Here is a 20,059-nt window from a genome sequence, read left to right as displayed (position 1 = left end):
AGAAAAGACATGTTCCAGTGAAGCAGCAGTGCCTTGTAAAATCCAGTCCTCTTTTCTACCCTCACTCTTCAGCACCTTGGAAAGTTACTCAGCTCTCCATCCAAGTGCCTTGAAAAGCCAACTCTCCTTTGTACTGCCACTGTGACCACTTCAACCAGAGCTTCTAAGCAGTCAGCCCTCCCCATTATCAGTTCTTCCCCTCTCCTTTCCAAAGAACGTGGACTGCAAAGGCGAGATGGCTCTTGCCTTATTCCTGTCAGTGCCTGAAAAATGAAGTCCCAATGTCTCACCCTTCCACCACTCCAGTAACTACAAGAGAGATGCACCCTCCCTTCTCTCCTCTCACAATCCAGCCTTTCAATAGGACCTGCCTGCATTACAATGGATCATTATATTCCTTGCAGGGTTTCTGGGGAAACCAATCTCTTTAATTTTTGTTCCTCTTCTAAGGGTTGTACACCAGCTAGCCAAGCAAGTCCTATGAGTGCCTATGGGATGTGCCCCAGCCTTGCCCTGCACTGACATGCGGTGTGAAGGTTGGTAAAGAATAGCAGAAAGGGTACGTCCATGGCAGCAGTCCCAAGTTCTGGTCTGTTTCTAATGGTGGAAGAGGAGCAGGTAAGGTAGATCCCTGACACCTCCTTAGCACCTGGAGGTCCTCTCATATATCTGAGAGAATTTTATTTACAATTTGAAAAATATTCCCTCCTATTTTATTTATAAAATGAAACATCTAACACTTGGCTCCTATGTTCTATTTGAAGCCTGGTGCAGTTTATTTTTGACAGAGCTGTAATCCTGTTAGTTGCCACTCAGACTCAGGCACGCTAGCCAAGATGAGGAAAATAAAGAGCTTTCTCTGCAGGGACGGGACAAACACAGTCCTCTCACAGCATCCACATGGCCATGCTTGGCAAGACAGCAATCGTTATGGGGGCTCTGGAAGCTCGCCCACCCACACCCAAACCAAAACTAGGTTCTGTGAAAGCTCACATCCGAGCTCTCCAGGCCCCTTGTTGGCCACTCTTCCCCCCTGGAAGTCCTTTTTTGAGTGACCCATTTTCCAACATTTTTTCTTGTGACAGACCACAGCACACTGACCACCAAGCAGGTGCCTCTCCTGTCCTCCCCCACAGTCCATGTTAAGAGACAAAGGCCTAAATATCCCGGAGTCATCTTCTGCTCATGTGGATCAGTCTAACCTCACCGACTTAAATGGAACACTAGGATTTACATCAGCTGAGGATATGGCTCTGTCTCCATTTCAATACTTCTCACCACAAAGATGATGGAAACAGGATGCGGATTCTGAAGGGCACAGAATAATAAAACTGTACATCTCAAGTCTCACACACAAACCCTCAAAAGTACTGAATTTTAGTGCCAGAACCCGTCATGGGAAAGGGAATTATTCTCCCCATCTTATGATGGGGAAACTAAGACCCAAAGCAGAGAAGTCACTTTCACATATTCAGAGATCAGGTCAGCAAAAATGAGAAATTACCCAGGAGTGCTCACTGCCAGCTCCTTGTGTTAGATAAAATGTTCCTCTAAACAAACTGATGGCTCAACTGCTTCCTCATCTAGTCTCTTGCATCACTCCCAGCTTGTCCAGCACTCGCTGCACAGCCACTGACCTGCCCTAGTCAAGAATACAGAGATGGGTACAAGTAGAAACCTATGGAGGTAGAACTGCAAAAGCCCCCACAAATCTCTGAATGTTTCTGATGCAGAGTCATGTGCTTTTCAGATAGTGCAGAGACAAGAGAACACAGCTGCCAAGTGAAAGCAAAGAGCTGACTTAGCTCATGAATGTGTCATACCCTTGACTTCACACCAGTGAGCAGGGCCATCACATGGGACCAGATTCCGCTCCAGTTTGCAATGGTGTGACCTCCAATTACTTCAGTAGGGCTGGGCTGAGATAACTTGAAAGGAGTGCAAGAGGAAGTGTCCGCAGGACCCACTCTGACCACCGGTCAGTACTGGTGGCTCAGTCACAAGGAGGTACAGAAAACTTTTTTTAATTATCAAGAAGACGGGCTGGTAGCAGGCTGCTAATGAAGCATATGACTTCCCACTACTAGAAGAAGGAAAGGGTCTAGGGGTGCCTGGATCCCTCTTCCTCTCTTTGTTGTTTTCCTTTCTTTTCTACTCACCCTTTCTTTGTGTTGCCAGAACCAAACTAACAAATGGAGAAGCCTGGGACAAAATGGCCGCTGAGCCCAGGTTCAGGCAGTGCCTGATGAGACCACGGGTAGAAGCAGAGGATTAGGTGACCTGGAAGACACTTCATGACTAGGGACAGAAGTTACACATCAACCAGGTTCAGTGATCAGAAACTGGTTTAAACCTGTAACAGAACAGAAGTTCAACACACATAAACCAGTTTCAAACCTGGTTGAATGTAGCATCAAACTTAACCGATTTGGGTCAAACCAGTTTATGAAACTTCTGTCCCAGACCCTTTCTTGATTCAAGTTAAATCAGTCTCCCAGCATGCTTTGCAGGCCTGGGCTGGGCTGGGCTGTGCGGTCTGCTCCAGGGAGCAGGGCTGGCTCCGCCCCTCTGCTCCCTAGCTGGAGCAGTGAAGGCTAGCTGACAAAGGGGCACGGGTGGCAAACCCAGCTGGGGATGCAGCCGGGTCTGCTGGGGGTAGGGGGTGGGGGAAGGGGAGACTGGCCCCTTCCAGGCAATCCCTGGCTGGGGTCTGGGGCCAGGGAGGGGGGTTAAATACCCCTTCCCCCACTCAAACTTACCGCTGGTTGCAAATGTGGACTACAAATCCCAGAGGCACCTGGAAGGAGGAAGAGGAAATGATAAGCAACCCTTCAGTGTTCTGCTGCTGTGACTCTGGACTGCAAATCCCAAGGGCAGTAGGAAGAGGAAGTAAACACACAGCACATGCTGGCTACATACCAGAGAGCCCTGCTCTAGCACCCCCCCACCCAAGTTTCTGGCCTGAGCCACTTCAGGCATGTAGCTGCACTTCCCAAATCCACTCTAAACAAGTTTATTTGTTAAGTTTGTTAAAGTTGTTTATAAAGTTAAGTTTGTCCCTGGTTTAGACAGAGATGATTTTGCCTTGAGCAGGGAGGTGGACTAGTTGATCTCTTATGGTCACTTCCAGCCCTATACTCTATCATTCTGTTATTTTAGCTTGTCTGAAGGCCCAATTCTAGTTTGTAAGAATCTGGCCCAATTACACCTGAGACAGTACTGACTAGCAGCTTAGCAGGGCCAGCCATTGAGTTCAAGGGACCTCCTGCTCAGCCAGTCCCTCCCTTTCTCTTTGCTGTGGAACTGTTGCCTCCCCTCCAAAGCAAAGTCAGAAGGGGCAAAAGAAGCAAACACCACAACTATGACAAAGTGCACTCTGTCCAGCTCTTGTGAAGTTTGATTGCACTGCAGGACTCTTCAGAGAGTTTCTCAATACTCATTTTAATACCTTTGCATTTCCATGACTTTTCTGCATGGTATCATGAGTACACTTTGCCCACTGCTGAACATAAGGAACAGCAACTTTGGGACAATGCACTGGAGTGAAGCTAACTGTGCCGCAGTAGGAGAGAGAATATCTGGGAGAAAAAAGCCCTTTTTTCCTTGGAAATCTCCCTGTTTTCTTCTCATGTCTAGACATTTTCTTTTTGGGTTGTGAGAAAGGGTGGTCAGCTGTTTTGTATAATGGTATTGCTTTGAGCTGCCTCCCCAATTCCCAAAGCCCTGGAAGGAGGCAGGCAAGAGGTGGGAGCATTCCTGAGGAAGCAAGACTTCTTCAGAGGAGCTGCTGCAGCAGCAAAGCTATTAATAAATGTTTGCAATCTTTTAATTGCTCTGCTAAATTGCCATCATGTTCCTGCAAACCCCATAGTGTCAGTGCAGCTGCCTCCTCCCAGCCTCCCCGTGTTTGTGCATGTGAGTGAGGGGGAACATCAGGGAGATGCTTAGTGCTGAGAGCTGCTGCACAGTTAGAGAAACCAGTTCTGACAGGTGACTTTTTAAATCTTCCCTATTCAGAAGTAATCGGCCCTATTGGTTCCATCTATTAACCATGCATTTCCCTGGCACTCGTTCACCAGCAGATCCTGTTTCTTCAGACCCAGACACTTCATCTCCTTCACGTGAAATATCTGCAAGTCCCTCACATCTGATCTAAGGTTATGGCATGGGACCTCACTATCCAAGAGGTCGTGTCCCTAGCTAGGATTCGATGAAGTGCTTACATGGGCAGTCACCATGGTTTGAACACGAGAGCATTAGCCCCGAAACATGCTTCCCGCTTTGCCCAATCTAGTACTGAGCTGTGACCTTGCGGCACAAAGAGGTCCTATGCATACCTTTGAAATCTTTCCAATAGCACACATTAACCAAGGTGTCAGTGGGTCAGGAAGGGGAGACCTAATTTATGGGGGCAGATATTGCTCCATCATACCAAAGAATATTAATAATTTAAATATGACAACCACCCTCCTCATACTTCATTACTGCACCTTCCCATAGTAAAATCCAGGGTATCCCATACAGAGCAACCCTTTGAAGTCACAGTGGGATATAACTTAAGATTTCATCTGATCCCTCTACTCCAAACTCTTCATTTTTGTCCTAATTACAAGAGCATTGGAAATCATCATGCTTTAAAAAAAAAAAAAAAAAAAAAAAAAGCTGCCAGCTTATATAATGTTCTTATTGCTTATTAATGATTTTAAAAGGGAGGGAGAGCTGCTTTGCATTGTGGGAATTTTGCAAACTAAGGCTGAGCTGTACCTTGCTGGGCTCCACTGACTCCTAACGTGGAAGCCGGGTGCATGAGGATTACCATGTAATAACTGATATAAAGGCTTTTACTGAATGACAGGCCTGCCTCACGTACTTGAGCAAGAAGACATGACAGGCATCACATTTCACAGTGATTAGCCTCAGGCGCTTTTTGGAGGCCGAGGACTCAAGGCAAAGAAGACTTTAACCACCCTGCAAGTGTGATAATCCCTAGACTGGCACAGCCTAAGGGTATGACTGCTCCTGGGGAGGGGAGCTCATGAATAAGAATAAAGGAAACACCAGACTGGATATTAGTGACATAGTTGCATAGCACTGACAGCTAGAAAAAGAGCCCCATTTGTGCATAAAACCCTCTCCACTGCTTAATTCTAAATAATTTATGCCCCGGCCTCTAAACCCGTTCTCCTTGAGAAAGAGATTCTGATGAAAGGAACACGAAAGAACTGAATTTCAACTTTCAGATATCCTTCCAGTGGGAGATATTTTATATGTTGGGCACCATGGCCTCTGTTGAGAGAGGATTTACCACCATGTGTTTAATCTAGTATCTGGTACTCCTAACTCTTGCAATTTTAATTACAAGTCTTGAGATCCTATGAATGCTGTTTTATTTTGTAGACCCAGCTCCCAGAATAATGTGACTCTATGGAGTTCTTGATTTAATTTAAAATAAAGAAGTTTCTAGCCCACAGATTTACAAAGACATGCTTAAAGGTGTGCCCTAAGAACACACTCTGGGTCCAAAACAAGGAAACTAAAATGGAATATTTAAGGTAAAAATCTCATGGTTTTTAAACTCAGTATTAATTTTTATGACCTGGTTCATGGATTCTGAACGTATGGCAATACGACATCCTTACATAACAGAGTACAGCTGCTCACCCTGAGATCACTGGTATATGCAAAGAGATGATATAAGTTTGTTAGAGGAGGCTGAGAGAGTTGAGGTTGAAACTCTTTCAGCAGAATCTCACTAACACCCAAAATCACTGTATTATACTTTCTTCAAAAACATCTATAATCTTTTAAAGAGTTTTTAAAATGGCTACCTAAAATAGCTACTGCAATGTCCATCACCAGCAAAACACTTTGGGGGTGGGCAGGGGTTGAGTTAAAAAGAATAAGCAATCTCCTGGGAATAAATCTCTAGTGTGGAAAATGTCAGCTATGCGATATAGTTAGTTCTCTGCTCTCATCGCAACCCTTCTGACACTCATTCTCACCCTGCTGAGCAAAGGGTCACCCTCACAATTTCTAGAGGACACTGGGCAGTAAGTACTCAGAAATTATGGTGTTGGAGGCCATGCACACAGTCAGAATAAGACTGACGAGTCAACTGCTAGTCCTGTTATTACACCAGCAAATGCTTTCCCTGCAGAATCCTCAAATGACTTACGTTGAGTGTAAGGGCAGCCATACTGTGTAAAGTGCTGATGAAATGTTGTCATCAACATGCAGTACATAGAAGAAAGGCTTCACTGGCTAGCGTTAGATTTGGGACCCAGCATTGGACAGTGGGTCTGAGTTGAACAGGGTCCATAAGATACATTCTTGATCTGGCCTTCTATCCTGTCTGAACAGTCTGGGTGTACTGCATCCCCCACAGAGAATGGTTCTTTGGTTTGCCTGACACTGAGACACTGATAGACGGGGTTGCTGACATCTGACAGGCACACACTGAAATGTGGGGGAAAGTGAGCTCACCCAAGACAGACGGAAAATGAAATCAGATGCCACCAGTGGTATTAGAGGGGAAACTGGATCTGGTGCTTTAGATGACTCCATGAAGCTGGTAATTTTCAGACCAGAGGGCCAGACTCATCCCTGGTGAAGTCACTTGATTTACACCATGGGTGATCGTGTCCCTTCACACTCCAAAAGTGTGAGGCAGGGGTGGAAGAGTCTAGTCACACAGCCTCAACTACCTGGATTCTACTACGGCCTCTGGTAGTTCCAGCCTAGGCTTGGGGCAGACATATCAAGTCTTTTACCCCAATTACATCACTGTGAATGAGAGTATCTGGCTCCTCAAGGAGGTTACTGCATCCATCACTGGCATCATCCCAAGTGCCAGTTCAAACTCCCATCTCCTTAGACTGTGGGTAAAGTCAATCAAACAAAGGCAGCAAGATTTTTTTTCTAACTTGTTTCCCTCTCTGTGTAGTTCAAAAGTTAGAAACATGACAATTTTTTCCAGCCCATATGATTCAAGTGCAAACACATCTTTAAAAAACTGGTATTAATCAAAAGAATCCATGAGCCCCAAAATATGGGTCAGATGCCTCTGGAGGTCTCAGTCACCAGCTGCCTCCCTGGAAACTTATTTTCTCTGTGCTGGATGTAACTAGGTTCTGGCATGTGTCCCTGAGTTGCCAAGTCAGCTCAGCAGCAAGGAAAGGCGAGTGCTGATGCCTTCCTTTCCTTGGTCCTGTGCTTGCTTATTATGCCCTGCTCTCACCCACAGCTGCCCACATCTGTTGTGATGGTCAGTAGGATGTTGCAGCTAGAATTTGATCAAGGCAGGAAAAGACAGATAGGTAGCTGTGTCAGAGTGGGTCAGCCCTCGAGTTGTGATCTATAGACCCAACTAGTCAGTGACTGGCATGCCCTTAGCACCAATCTGACACTGGCACAAACCAGGACCCTCCAGCTGCCAATTAACATTCCAACTCTACATAACGAATCCACTGCAGCTCTTCTCTTCCCCATTAAAGGTTGCTGCTGTCCTACCAGAGCCCATGTGTTGGGCACAGATTATGTAAGGTTGTTCCAGGAAGCTTGTCTTTCTGCCATAGCCCCCTAGTGATGAATGCCTCAGTAAATGGTCTTCATTGCCTCCCTTGTTGAGCAGAAAGGCAGTGCTACAAGGAAACTTCTTTGACCTCAGGCTGCTTCAGATTGCAGGACAGAGCCATTGAGAAGGGACTGTCCAGTTTATAGCACTAGGAGATTGATCCCAGTCTAGAGTAGGAGTTTCTTCTTTCTGTATAGGAGTGTGGAGGAGGTAGGCAGGGGGCAAAGCTCTGCAAAACAAATGGCAACAAATGGGCCACTGTTCTCCAAAGGAGCCTCTTAACCCTTAACCAGTGTGAGAGGGGAGGGTCAGGACACTCTGTTTCCCAGGGGTGGCCAAACATCCTAATCTGTCAAGCCCCAAACCAAAATCTTGGCACAGCCAAGAGCCAAGGGACACAGCTTTCAAGACGCGCATGCCCCAGAGTTGACGATTTGCACACAGCACCCCAGCTCACATACTAAATGGTTGTTAAATGACTTTTTTAGAGTCAGTAAGCAGCAAGAATGAGGAAAATTAAAAGAGCACATAAATGAACAGAGGAACAAAAGGATGTTTTTATTTAACTGCTACTCTTTCTTTAGGAGCTGCAATTAAATTGTATGGGAGTTGGATGAGTCTCACGAGCTGCGGTTTGGCCACCCCTGCCATACGCTTCTCTACCCTTCTTTCCATGCCCGCTAACTACAGTATCCGAGTCCTTCACAATCTAATGAATTTATCCTTGCAATGCTCAGTGAGGTAAGAAAGTGCTATCATTCCCATTTTACGGGTGGGGAATTGAAGTAGAGAGACTAAGGGCCATATGTCTGGAGGTCTTTAGGTGCTTAATTTCCAATGAACGTGAAGGGAGTTATGTCTCTAAATGTGTGAGGATCAAAGCCCAAGTGATCTTCACAAAGTCACAAAGGAGGACTGCAACGTAATTTAAATGCTGCTCTCCCGAGTCCCAGACTACTATCGTAACCACTGGACCATCCTTCCTCTAGTTTCAGCACTCAGGCCATCCCTTCTGACGCTGCCCCTCTGCCAGCTCCTTAACAAAAATGTCAAGGTGTTACTCTTTCCACAGAAGACATCTCTACCTCTGGATCCTTCCAGTGACTGCACTGTTACCAAAGACTTTGCCTAGATCAGGAATCTCATTTAAAAGTGTCTTTCCTAAACAGGTGGGCAGAGTGCTTTGGAGGCTCTGCTCACCCAAAATGTGCCTCAGGTTCTCCAGGCTCCTTAAATCCCTAAACTTTCCTATTGACACTTAATCAACTTCAACAATGGCATCTGCTCTGTCCAGGCGGCCATACCACACTGATCAAAGTCCTAGAGTCCTGTCCCACCAGCAGGCTCGGGGGTCAGTACTATCTGAGGAAGCTGCTCCAAAGTTCAGCTTGAGAAGCCAGTGGGGAATTCTTGAGGACCTTACAGTCTGACTGGTCTATAAAAGTCTTTGCAAGAGTATCACTTAAGTGCTGTATTCCGACTTTCTCATGATGGCAGGAGGTGAAAGGGTAGCTAATTACTCTTGGAGTCTGTGTGGAGAGGAATAATTTTGGAATTGCACAAAATGAATAATTAACAACTAGTGTTTATCTTCAGAGTCCTGAACAAAGATCAACCAATTAATCCTAATGCCCCTACAAAACAGGTATTAAATATCTATTTTACACAGTGTACTACATGGGCTAAATGTAAATTCCTATATTCCCAAAGGAAAAACCTAGGAACAGTAAAAAAACATCTTATGCTCTTAGAAGTAATAACCTAGCTTCCACATTCATTCTATCAATTAGTTTGGAAACAGCTGTGCAAAAGAGCATTTTGAGGGTGGCAAATGAGAAATGTGTTGCCCATCACCGAAGCTTAGATATGTAATTTTGAAATAGCTATTCTAAACATTATGAAAAAATAAAACTATCCACGTGGGTACTTCATGGATTTCAAAATACATCAGTAAGTAAATTAGTTACCATTATTTCTGTTTCAGAGAGGGAAACTGCAGGTCAAAGGTTTAGGACAAGATACAAAATGTCCTTGGGCTGACTTTAAAGACCTGAATCCAAAATGGCAATCTAAAAAACCTCTGCTCAGGATTTACTAACCCTGGAGTTACCTAATCCATTAGATGCCACCTTGTTTGACCTGAATGTTCCCTACAAGTCTGCAATTCTGATTTTACAAGTGCTCAGAAAAGCCCTGGCCTGACGAAGTAGGCACCAAACTCCCCTGTAAGCCACAATGGGATCCAGAAACGTTGGTGGAGCAGTGTGCCTCAGGGCCCAACAGGTCCATTCCAGTAGGCATGCTCCAAGCAGGGCTTCCCACAAAATACAGCTCTGGCTGTTTTGTAAAACATGGTGGCACTGGCACCATTTCCTACCTTTCATACAACAGACTGCTGCTTAGTGTACTTGCTCAAGAAGGAGACCTGAGTTCAATTACCTTCTTAGCCTGACGAAATTTAAAGAGTTACATCTCCCAGCTCTCAGAGGAGTCCCATAGCCACCAGGCTAACAGGCAGGCTGGGCACTGGTACCCTCCACTCCTCTTGTTAAACCAATACCACTGTGCAGAAAAATATACAAGATGCATGGGGACAGAAAGAGAGCAAGAGGGACCTTAGCTCTATAGCTAAATGGTCACCCAGTGGCAATGGGGATGTCCAGGTTCAAGTCCAGCAGCCCAAGGATATTTTTAAATCAATGGCTGTTTAACATAAAGTGCATACCTAGTCAGAAGGAGAGGCAAAGTATGCTCTCACCCACCGGGGTAGGGGTGGGGGGGAGGTGTTTAAAAGAGAGCAGTGAGCTTCTTTTCAGAACCTGTTGAAAGAGCTTAGCTGAAAATGCCATCGGGAAAGGATTCCAGGCTCTGAATCCCAGGTGGGTAGAGCTGTGTGTGCATCCCTTGATCAGGTGCCCTGTGCCCAGTTTCTCCTAGCTAGTACGAGGCAGCTCCCCACCCAGAGCACAAGGTCTTAGATTGTCTCTTGAGGGGCCTAATTCTTGCCAGGCACTGTACAGGGAGCTAAGGCTCCATGCTTGGCACTCCACTCCACACAGCGGGCATCTAAAGGCTTGGCACTGCCATACCAGATCTGTAGATGCCCAAGTCCTGCACTAGATCTGGCCCTTAGGCTCAAGTCTTCAAAAATGACCTTCAGTTTTCAGTATGTTTCAGTCACTGGAAACCCAGCTTTTTGGCCTTGAGGCCTGAGTACATGTAGATCCCATTCACATGGACTGGAGTTGAGGGTGCTCAGCCCTTCTAAAAATCAGGAATAACATTTGACTATTTTGTGTGCAGAGACTAATCTCAGAACATGCTGCAAGTCAGTAAAACAGGCAGAAAGAGCCCAGAAGCTCCCGCTTTAACCATTTAGACACATGGCCTCTCAAATAAACCTTCAATTTTATCCTGCCACATGGAAGAGATGGGCGTAGCTTCAAGCAATGTCCTTAGCAGTTCCAGCAGATAGGCCAACAGATGCTCTGGCTCTTAGTGGTTGAGTAGACCCTCAGTGACCCAGACAAATGCTGTCTCAGCTCTGCCATTACACAGAAAGGGGCAAAGGAAAAAATTGCTCTTGCAACTGATTTAAAAAAAATCTTAAGACATCACATCCTCATTCAGCCAAAGCAGCTCCTTGTTAATTAGCAACAAGCATGAAAAGCTAATGAGCAGCACTGACTGTATGAGCTGATCAGAAGGAATAGCCGCTGTACAGGGTCAAGGTAGGACTCTCTGATCTTAGTGGCCTGAGCCCAAAGGAAGAGAGGGAGTGGAGAGAAATGGGGAAAGAGGAATAAGGAAGAAAGGGAGCAGAGGGTGGGAGAGAAGCTCTCCCACCCTACACAGATGCATATGTGTGGAGGGCTACAGGCCAATGTGCCTGAAGAATGTGCTCTTCTATCTCAGTGACCTTGCAAAATGAGAAACTGAACAAAAAGCTTCAGGCAACAGCAGACGGAGGCTCTACAAGACAGATTTAATTTTAGCCAGATTGTTCTGTATGCTCAGTGGTGGGGTTATTTTGGGATGAAATGTGCTTACAGCAGAACAAGAGGAAGGATTGAGCTGCCTTCCTCCCCCTACATCCACACCTTGGACTTAAAATAATAAAAAAAGTCTTCAGGTGCTGTCCAGTTTTCCCACTCCCTGGAAGCACCTTCAGACTGTCTAGGTGATATCATCTCCTACTGGGACTAGGAGAAACTTCCATTCTGCAGCAGCTCAAGAGGGCCCAGGTATCAGCTGCTATGGACACCAACCAGACATGGAGCTTGTTATCTGGTTCCTTAGCTGACCCCTCCTTGCACACAAGCCCTTGGCTGGAGAGTGAGAGATTGCTGAAGAACCAAACTGGCTGCATCAGGACATCACATTTTAACACAGTGTCGATGACATTATGACCCAAAACATACTATAAGCCCGTCACTCATAGTGAAGAAAAGAGCTCTAACATGGCTTGATGACAAGGTCAGAGAATGGTTTGATTCCAACTACACAGGAAAGACCAACTCACGGTATAACAAAGCTGCACTGCTAGTATGTCCCAAAGAGTTAGCATGACTGTGCTGATAGCAACCAGGAGGGGTCATTACACGGGGATGTACAACCAATACTCTTATCACAGAGATGCTCCGAGTCTGTTTGTTCCCATTTGTCTCGCTGTGTCCCTGTACTGTGTTCCCAACACTGCCCTTCATTCAATGTGGGCAATTAATTTAACCTCTCTGTACCCAAGGCTCCAGAACCATGAAGTGGACACTTGCTGCTGGGGCAGAAGGACTTGTTAGCTAATGACAGGCAAGTGCTCAGAGAAACTCAGTTGGAAGGAACTCTACAATTAATCCTGGCTTGGACACTGAGGCTTTTTTGGCATTAAAGGAGTTACTTGGTCTCTGCTTCTCCATCTATAAAATGAGGAAAAGGCTAGAAGAGCTGAGTCAGAGAGAAATGTAATCCTTGAGATTGTAAAGGAAACTTAATTTAACCATATTCATGTCTCTTAACATTCACTTTCCATGAACATTTAGGTGCTCAAGCCTTACCACTAAAAAGCCTCTTGAAAATGCATTTTGACTAGTATGTTCACCTGGAAATTTCAGAATTTGAACTTTACACTAGTTTTGTTAGTTACATAAATTGTCCAGGCAGGGAACTGGAGCAACAATGCAAGCAATATATCTTTAAGTAGCCCCCACACACAAGCCATAAATTGTCAGCAAAAATATACACAAACAACCCTCAGACCAGGAATTTTTCCACTGAAGACATCTGCCAGTAATTTCAATTAGCAAGTACATTTATAAATTCTGAGATCTGTTTGCAGACTGAAAAAAAGCATAAAATCATCAGGCATGTTGTCCACTGCATTTTACTCACTCGCCTCTACATAATACAACTCTGATCCAGGCCCTTGCCACCCACACAAGGATGGCCTGAAGAACAATTAGCTAATCTCTATAAAGCCCTCTGAGAGGATGGAAAGTGTTGTATAAATTTGGGATTACATCCTGAAGCCAGAGGCGAAATGCACACTTGTGAGCCCATGGGATAATATCCCCAAACCAAATGGACCTCTTTGGGGGCTCTAAACTCCACCAGGCAGCAGGATACCCTGGAAGTCAGTATTACAACCTCCTCTGCTTTTTCCACCAGAATAAAGGTGGAGATAAAAATGAAACCTCAGCCTCCCTCTTCCACTGGGCTAACATCCAAACTAAGGCTACAAGGACTCATTTTTAATATCCCTAAATCAGGCTGATACCATGGTGAGTCATGGGAAGGTCAGAGTCAGGGGAAGGTTTGCATTGGCTCATCATCCCAAGGCCATGAGCAGACAGAGTGAAAAGGTGAAGAACACAAAGTCAGCTACTGTAGGCCAATGTTCTGTCTGTGTGCCTGCCTGCCTGCCTGCTTCTGGAGTGAAACTGCTTAAAAGGTCAAGGGTAGTGGAGGACACTAAAGCCCAGCTCTGCTCTGTCCCCATTCTGCATTTCTGACTGGGAAGGGGAAGATCAATGGGATGCAGGAGTCTCTGGGCGATTTTGTACAAACTTAGGCCCAAAACCCACAGCAAGACTGAGGAGTTGTAATCTCTAATCTAAGGTACCCTGCTACCACAGGGAATTTAGAGCCCCAAGTTAGGTGCCCAGGCTCCCCCGGGCAGTGCTGAAAGAGTCAGGTAATTAAGAATGGGATTTGCAGAAGCCAGCACACTGAGCAGGGAGCCACCTGGGCTAGTCAGCTGGAAATGCTGAAAGAGGCTGAGGTCTCTGCTGGAAATTCTCTCCATTAACCCTGTCTTGGCATAGACACCTAAATCAGATCTCTCTCAAAGACAAACAATGTACACATGCATCACTATGCTCAACAGCTCAGTGGTTAGAGGACTCATCTGGGAGACAGAAGACTTGCTTTCAGATTTACTTCTTGAGGTTGTGCAGCAATTTGACCTCAGGTCTCCCATAGCCCAGGAGAGTGACCTAGCCAGGTTACTGGGTGTTCTGGATGTGTGTTTTTATCTCTGCCTTGGGAATGCCACTGGGGTGCAGGTCTTGACAACCTGACAGCATCAAAATGTAGACTTTGCACATGCTCACTAGCAAAAACATAGGTACTGAGAAGACTTTAGTCATCTAAAAGGTTAGGTGACAGCTAAGGACTGCCCTGATGCCTACGTGATAGCATTTATGGAGTTATAGCATGGTTTGGGAAAGACCTCTGGATATTTGGGTGCTAACCAGAATACAGTGAATTGCAGCCCTGGAAAAAGCCGCGACATTCACTTCTAGGTTGCAGCTTTAGGACCTGCTACAGAAACTGTGAAACACACTTTGCATAAATCCACAGAGCATGTGAGTTTATATCAGTCACTTCTAGCACTCACTGTATTATTCATAAGGTGGAATCAGTATGCAAACTGCAACAGAGGACACTCAGCCTGCTGAGGTTTCTGGATTCACCGGTTTATTCTGCAATAATCCCCGATGAAGGTTTATATTTATAAAGCATGTTTCATCCAAACTTCTCAAAATGTTTTTCTCATAGCATAGAACAGGGATGGGCAAAATATGGCTCATGGGCTAGATCCAGCCCAACAAGTGATCCTATCCAGCCCACGGCGGGTCCCTCAGCCCCACCCAGCACAGGCACTGGGGACAGCCTGGACTGTGGTGTGAGCAGCTAGTCCTACTGTCCCCTGCTGCAGAGGTGCCATCTGGTGTGGAGCACAGCCACCCTATCCCCATGTGTGGCTCTTGGGCATGCTGCAAACTGTAGTCCATGGGGCCAGACAGGGCACAGGTGGCACAGCAGTCAGACTTGGCTTCCTAACAGCCCCCACAGCAGTGACTCGCTCTGCCCTTATGCTTCCAGCTGTCTGTGCTAGCTTCTCTGCTACCACTGGACACAGCTGCACAGGCACCCCTGCCTGGGGGTGCCAGACAGAACGGATGGGTGGAGTTTCCATGGAGATCAGTGCAGGGGCTCCCCATGGGCAGGGCATGCTCCGGTGGGGAAGATGGGGTGGGGCGTGAGCAGGCAGGGAGCAGCATCCCAGAGTGGGATGGGCAGGGCCAGGGCTAGGATTGTGAGACGGTGACAACCTGGGGCCAAGGTAAAAGCTTGATTGACTAGCTGCAAAGGAAGGCAGTTCTAGGGGCTGATGCAGGGACATGCAGGGAGCAAATTTGCACTCTGCACCAAGGCCCAGCTCCAAGCTGTCACCACAATGCCCACCCATCCCACTTCCGGATGCCACACCCCATCTATCCATGGCCCCATCCCATCTGCCCAGTCAAACATGCCCTGCCTGTGGGGATCCTGGGCCAGTCTCCATGGAGACCCCACCCACTGCATCCAGCACCAGGGCAGTGGGTGCAGGGTGGATAAGCATGGGGCTAGATAGGATCAACTGACAACCCCACCCCCCACACCAGGCAGTGTAAACAGGAGAGGGGGCAAGGTCAGGTCAGCACCCCCTCTCCTCTGGCCCTCAGCAGTTCAGCAAAACTCCTCAAGTGACCCTCCAGCCCAAATAATTGCCCATCCCCAGCAAAAGAGCATGCACAGGCAGTAGACAGGACCATTCTCTCTCTGCCCAACAAGAGGGGACTCTTTGGCAAGGCATCCCGTTCACCAACACTTCGTCTCCCCTGGCACAGGCACTAGCCCTAAGTTCTGAAACAACAATTTTCTTGACTTGCTTTTACTCTCTCCTTGGAACCGTTTGTCTGGGCTTTCAACCATATCTACACTGGTGCATAAGTTGAGGCTTCAGTAGTTAGTGAAGCACATCTGCTGAGGTCCACTCTGAAGGACAAACTGTGACATCAAAAACTAACTTTAAGTTCAACTTAGCTAGTTATACTGGGCCATGGTATCCAGAAGCCATAAAGATAACATGGCAAGTGAAAATGTTCTTGACAGGAAAGTGCAGGCACTTCCTTTGCATGGGCACATCAGCTCCTGAAGAATGCATCTCAGCAGGCTTAGTGAAGGCTTGAAACTCAGCAAAGGTCAGATGCTTTTGGCATTTTAATACACTTACAGGAATTACAACATGTAAAGAAAGGAGAGGATGTGCCTGTCTATCTGATGTTGTGATACATTAGATTCTTTACAAAGTAATGAAGAAATGAGCAGGGACCACGGCTGTCCTGCCAGTGACTTGTTCTTGAAGCATGAATGCTGCCTGCAAGGTGACACTGCCCGGGATGCTGTATAAAGATACTGCATCCTTCCAGTCTTCCTTGAATATTCCATACGCTGAGCTCTCCCTGCTTCAGCACCCAGTAGAGCTTGGCAAGAATCAGGTGGCTGGTTCCAAGATGGGCCTTAAAAGCAAAAGGAGCAGTGATGGCTCAGGACTGCTCTGTCTCACTCTTCCAAGCCAACAATAGGAAAGCAGAAGTGAAATGAAGCAGGACAGGGATCTTTGTAAACACCACTTCCTCTTTGCTTTCTGTCTCTCTCCAGATTAGCCTCCTGGACCAAAAAAAGAAGACTTTGCTGTGCACGGGGCTTAGTCCTTAGCACGCACAGTGCACACGTCCTATTGGATTACAGGGCAGAGTGCACTCACATGGCCCAGTTTGTCAGAGACCCAGCTGAGTCTCTGAAGAGAGAAGGAAACAAGGGAGGGCATGAGTGAAAGTAACCTGGATCTGCAGATTATGATCTGAATGTAGGACCTAGGATGCCATCTGGGTCTATGTGGGCAGAGAAACAGGGACAGAATTTGGGCCCTTCTTCCTGTATGGAGAATACACAAGGTAATAGCAGCTCAGGGTACCAGTCTGTAGACTAGATACATCCAGACTCTTGCGTGCCCTCAAAGATGTGGGAATGTGACCTGTTACACCTGAGATCTTTTGAGGTCTCAAAGCGAGGACGAATGATCACCTGGGACAGGGTTTCCATTGGGTTTCTCTCTGTTCTCTTGGTATAGAATTCAGGTCACTAACAAAGATTTTTCCGCACTGAATTAGCAATGAGTAGCTGTTCTCCTTGGAGCACTTCATTTACAGCACTCCAACAGTGCCACAGGATTTTGTTCCGAGGCCCACCCAGTAAGAAAGTGTTTGTCCCCTAAATCATACCCCACCTCAACTGGCTCTTCCTCTCCCTCCTTTCTTATCTCTCACATTCAAATACTTCACTTCACCTCCCACACACACTGCTGATTTTGGTTCCTGACTTTTCACTTGAATGGCCAAAGAAAGATACCATTCCAAAACATTATCAGCCTCTATGCCTGAAGCTGCAGGAGAGTTTTTGTTATCTGCTAGTAATAGTATCATAGTACTCAGGGTTGGAAGGGACCTAAACAGATCATCAGGTCCAACCCCTTGCCCCGGGCAGGAACGGGTGCCAGGATCATATCACCCCAGCCAGATATCTGTCCAACCTCTTCTTGAAGACCCCCAAGGTAAGAGAGAGTACTACCTCACTTGGGAGCCCATTCCAGAGCCTGGCAGCCCTAACTATAAAGTAATGTCTCCTGATGTCCAGCCTGAACCTTCTCTCTAACAATTTGTGGCTGTTATTCCTAGTAACGCCGGGTGGGGCAGGGGTTCTATTCTATGGGTATCTATTCTATGGGCTTGCAGGAGAAGACAGAGTCCACCTACTAAGGCAGCTATGCGAGCACTCCGCTACAGACATGCTCCTCAGAGAGCACCTGGGATCTCTCTCATATCAGTAACAACTGGCACTGGGTTGGAAACAGAAAGACCCAACTATGAACATGAGTTACCCGGAAATCCTTCCTCTTGTTATTACAAAGAGTCTTCCACAGGACCTACAGACCTGGTCCTACAAACCTCACCCCAGAAATGCTCCTAACTTTTAAAAATAAGTTAAGTAAAGCCTGCAGGATGTGGCTCAGTGTCTCCAACATTCACAGCTGTGAGTACCAGCTCAAACCTATTGCATTCAGATTAATCATGAAGAAAGAGCATGATGCTGGAAGCAACAGGGCAGTGAGACCCAGAAGCTGCACAAAGGGGAGGGCAAGATGAGGACACTGGATGAGGTGACTCATCTGTGATGTCCTGTGGAGCCATCTCACTCCTCAGGCTTTGATGAATCTTCCAGGCTTTATGCAGCCCAGTCCAGACAGAGAAGGGGGTGAATGGCAGAGAAACATCCTTTTGTGTCTGCAGATCAGTGGCACAAGAACAGGCAAGCAGATTTTGAAGTGTAAATGAGATCCCCCCACAGGCCCAGGCAAACAGGGGAAATCAGCCACAGGAAGCTGCTTTCCTCCCACTCCTCTTGCTTAGCCAATTCTCTCTCTCTGGTATGAAGCCACCAGGGTGCACAGCAAGCAGTCTGAAGGTGAGGAAGCAGAAGAGAAACAGAGATTATTGTGCAGGGCTACCATACTACTGTCACTGACCTGAAAGCCTAAGTTTAAAATCTGCTTTTACAGGCTCAATAAGAGGTGTTAAACTCACCTGCGCCACCAGACAAGATCCAGACTACAAAGAGCCTCCTGGGCCAGATTCTGACCTGGCTGTAGTGGTGGGCCAACTGCAGCTCAGTGGTGGGCAGTGGCATGCAGCTCAACAGAGTCATCACTTGCCTCCCATCACTGCCAACATGCATGACCAACAGGGCTCCATTGATGGAAATCTAGTGGCAGGTTCTGGCTCCTTTTTCCCTGCCCTCAAATTCCCAACCCCACTGCCTAATACAGCCCACAGGCCATACATTTGACAGCACTGTACTAGACCATCCTACACAGCAGAACTCAGAAGCTAAGTCAGTTAGCATCAGTTGCAAGCAGGCAAGCCAGACCTGAGAACGCAGTGGGGCTGCACATCACCTGAGAATGAAAGACTTCCTGGCTCGTTGGAAGATCCCGCTTTCACTTTAGATTTTTGTTCATATTCAGCTGCACTGGACTGTGGGAGGCACAACAAGAGGGTCTGTCTACGTGCTGGAGCTTGGGAGGTCTTGGAGGATGTACTCAAGAAGCTGGAGAACTGCCAGGAACCCCCTCCAAGCCAGATGTCCATAGAGCAATGTCTCCGTCTCTGCTCAAGCAAACTGTTGCCAATACTACAAATACCTAGCCGTCTGCAGTCAGAGCCTGGTACCTTTCGATGAACTATCAGTGTGTTTAACCTTATGCAATGCAAGGGGCAGGAAAGCCATGAAGGAGCTCCCTGCAGGACACCCATCACAAGGCCACAGAGTTCCCCGCTTAGCACCATTCACATCCATTTTTTGCTCAATATGATGCAGCTGCCAGCCAGCCCCACAGGGCTCCCTGCTCAGTCCCCATCACTTGAGGCTATCAACCCACCCCCCAGCACCACCCCACTATCTGCACTACAGCCATTCCTTGGAGTCGTGCAGAGCCCCGTCCAGCACAATCCAAGCATGAGGCTCACTACCCGTGTTGGCAGCACTCCCAGCCCTGTACCACATGTGTTGGGTCTGTGGCTGTGGAGTCCAGAGACCCTTTGCCAGATCAAACCATGAGGCATCAGCTGCCACAGCGCTCCCGCAGGGCCTCGGCCACACCTACCCACCCATCACCAGAGGCCAAGGGGAGCTCACATTAAGTCTCCCGCCTGCCACTGGGATCATGGTCCTTGTCTTGAACCCATCTCCTGTCTGGCTGGTGCTATCAGGGCCTGGAGTTGAGACGAAGGGGGGGGACCAGAGGCACTAGGATGTGGGGACGCAGCAGAAGCCTCAGCCTTGTCAAACCCAAGCAGCCACCAGCTCCCAAGCCCACATCTTTCCACTGAGCCCCGGTTTGCCACAACTGTGTGGCTCCCTGGGACGACAGCGCCAGTGCCCTAGGACCCCAGGGCAGACTCCCCAGAGGAGCTGGGGCCCCGGCTCCCGGGAAGAGCCGAGGGCGCCCAGCACCCACATCCGTGGCGCAGGGAGGCGTGGGGAGAGACCCTCGTGATAAGCCGGGGACGGGGCTGCGGCCGCCTGTGCCCACTCCACGGCACCCCC

The sequence above is a fragment of the Alligator sinensis genome, unplaced genomic scaffold (genome assembly GCF_000455745.1).
Source record: "Alligator sinensis unplaced genomic scaffold, ASM45574v1 scaffold505_1, whole genome shotgun sequence".
Classification (NCBI taxonomy): Eukaryota; Metazoa; Chordata; order Crocodylia; family Alligatoridae; genus Alligator; species Alligator sinensis.
The sequence above is the reverse complement of the archived record's forward strand: the minus strand, read 5'-3'. Positions refer to the sequence as shown.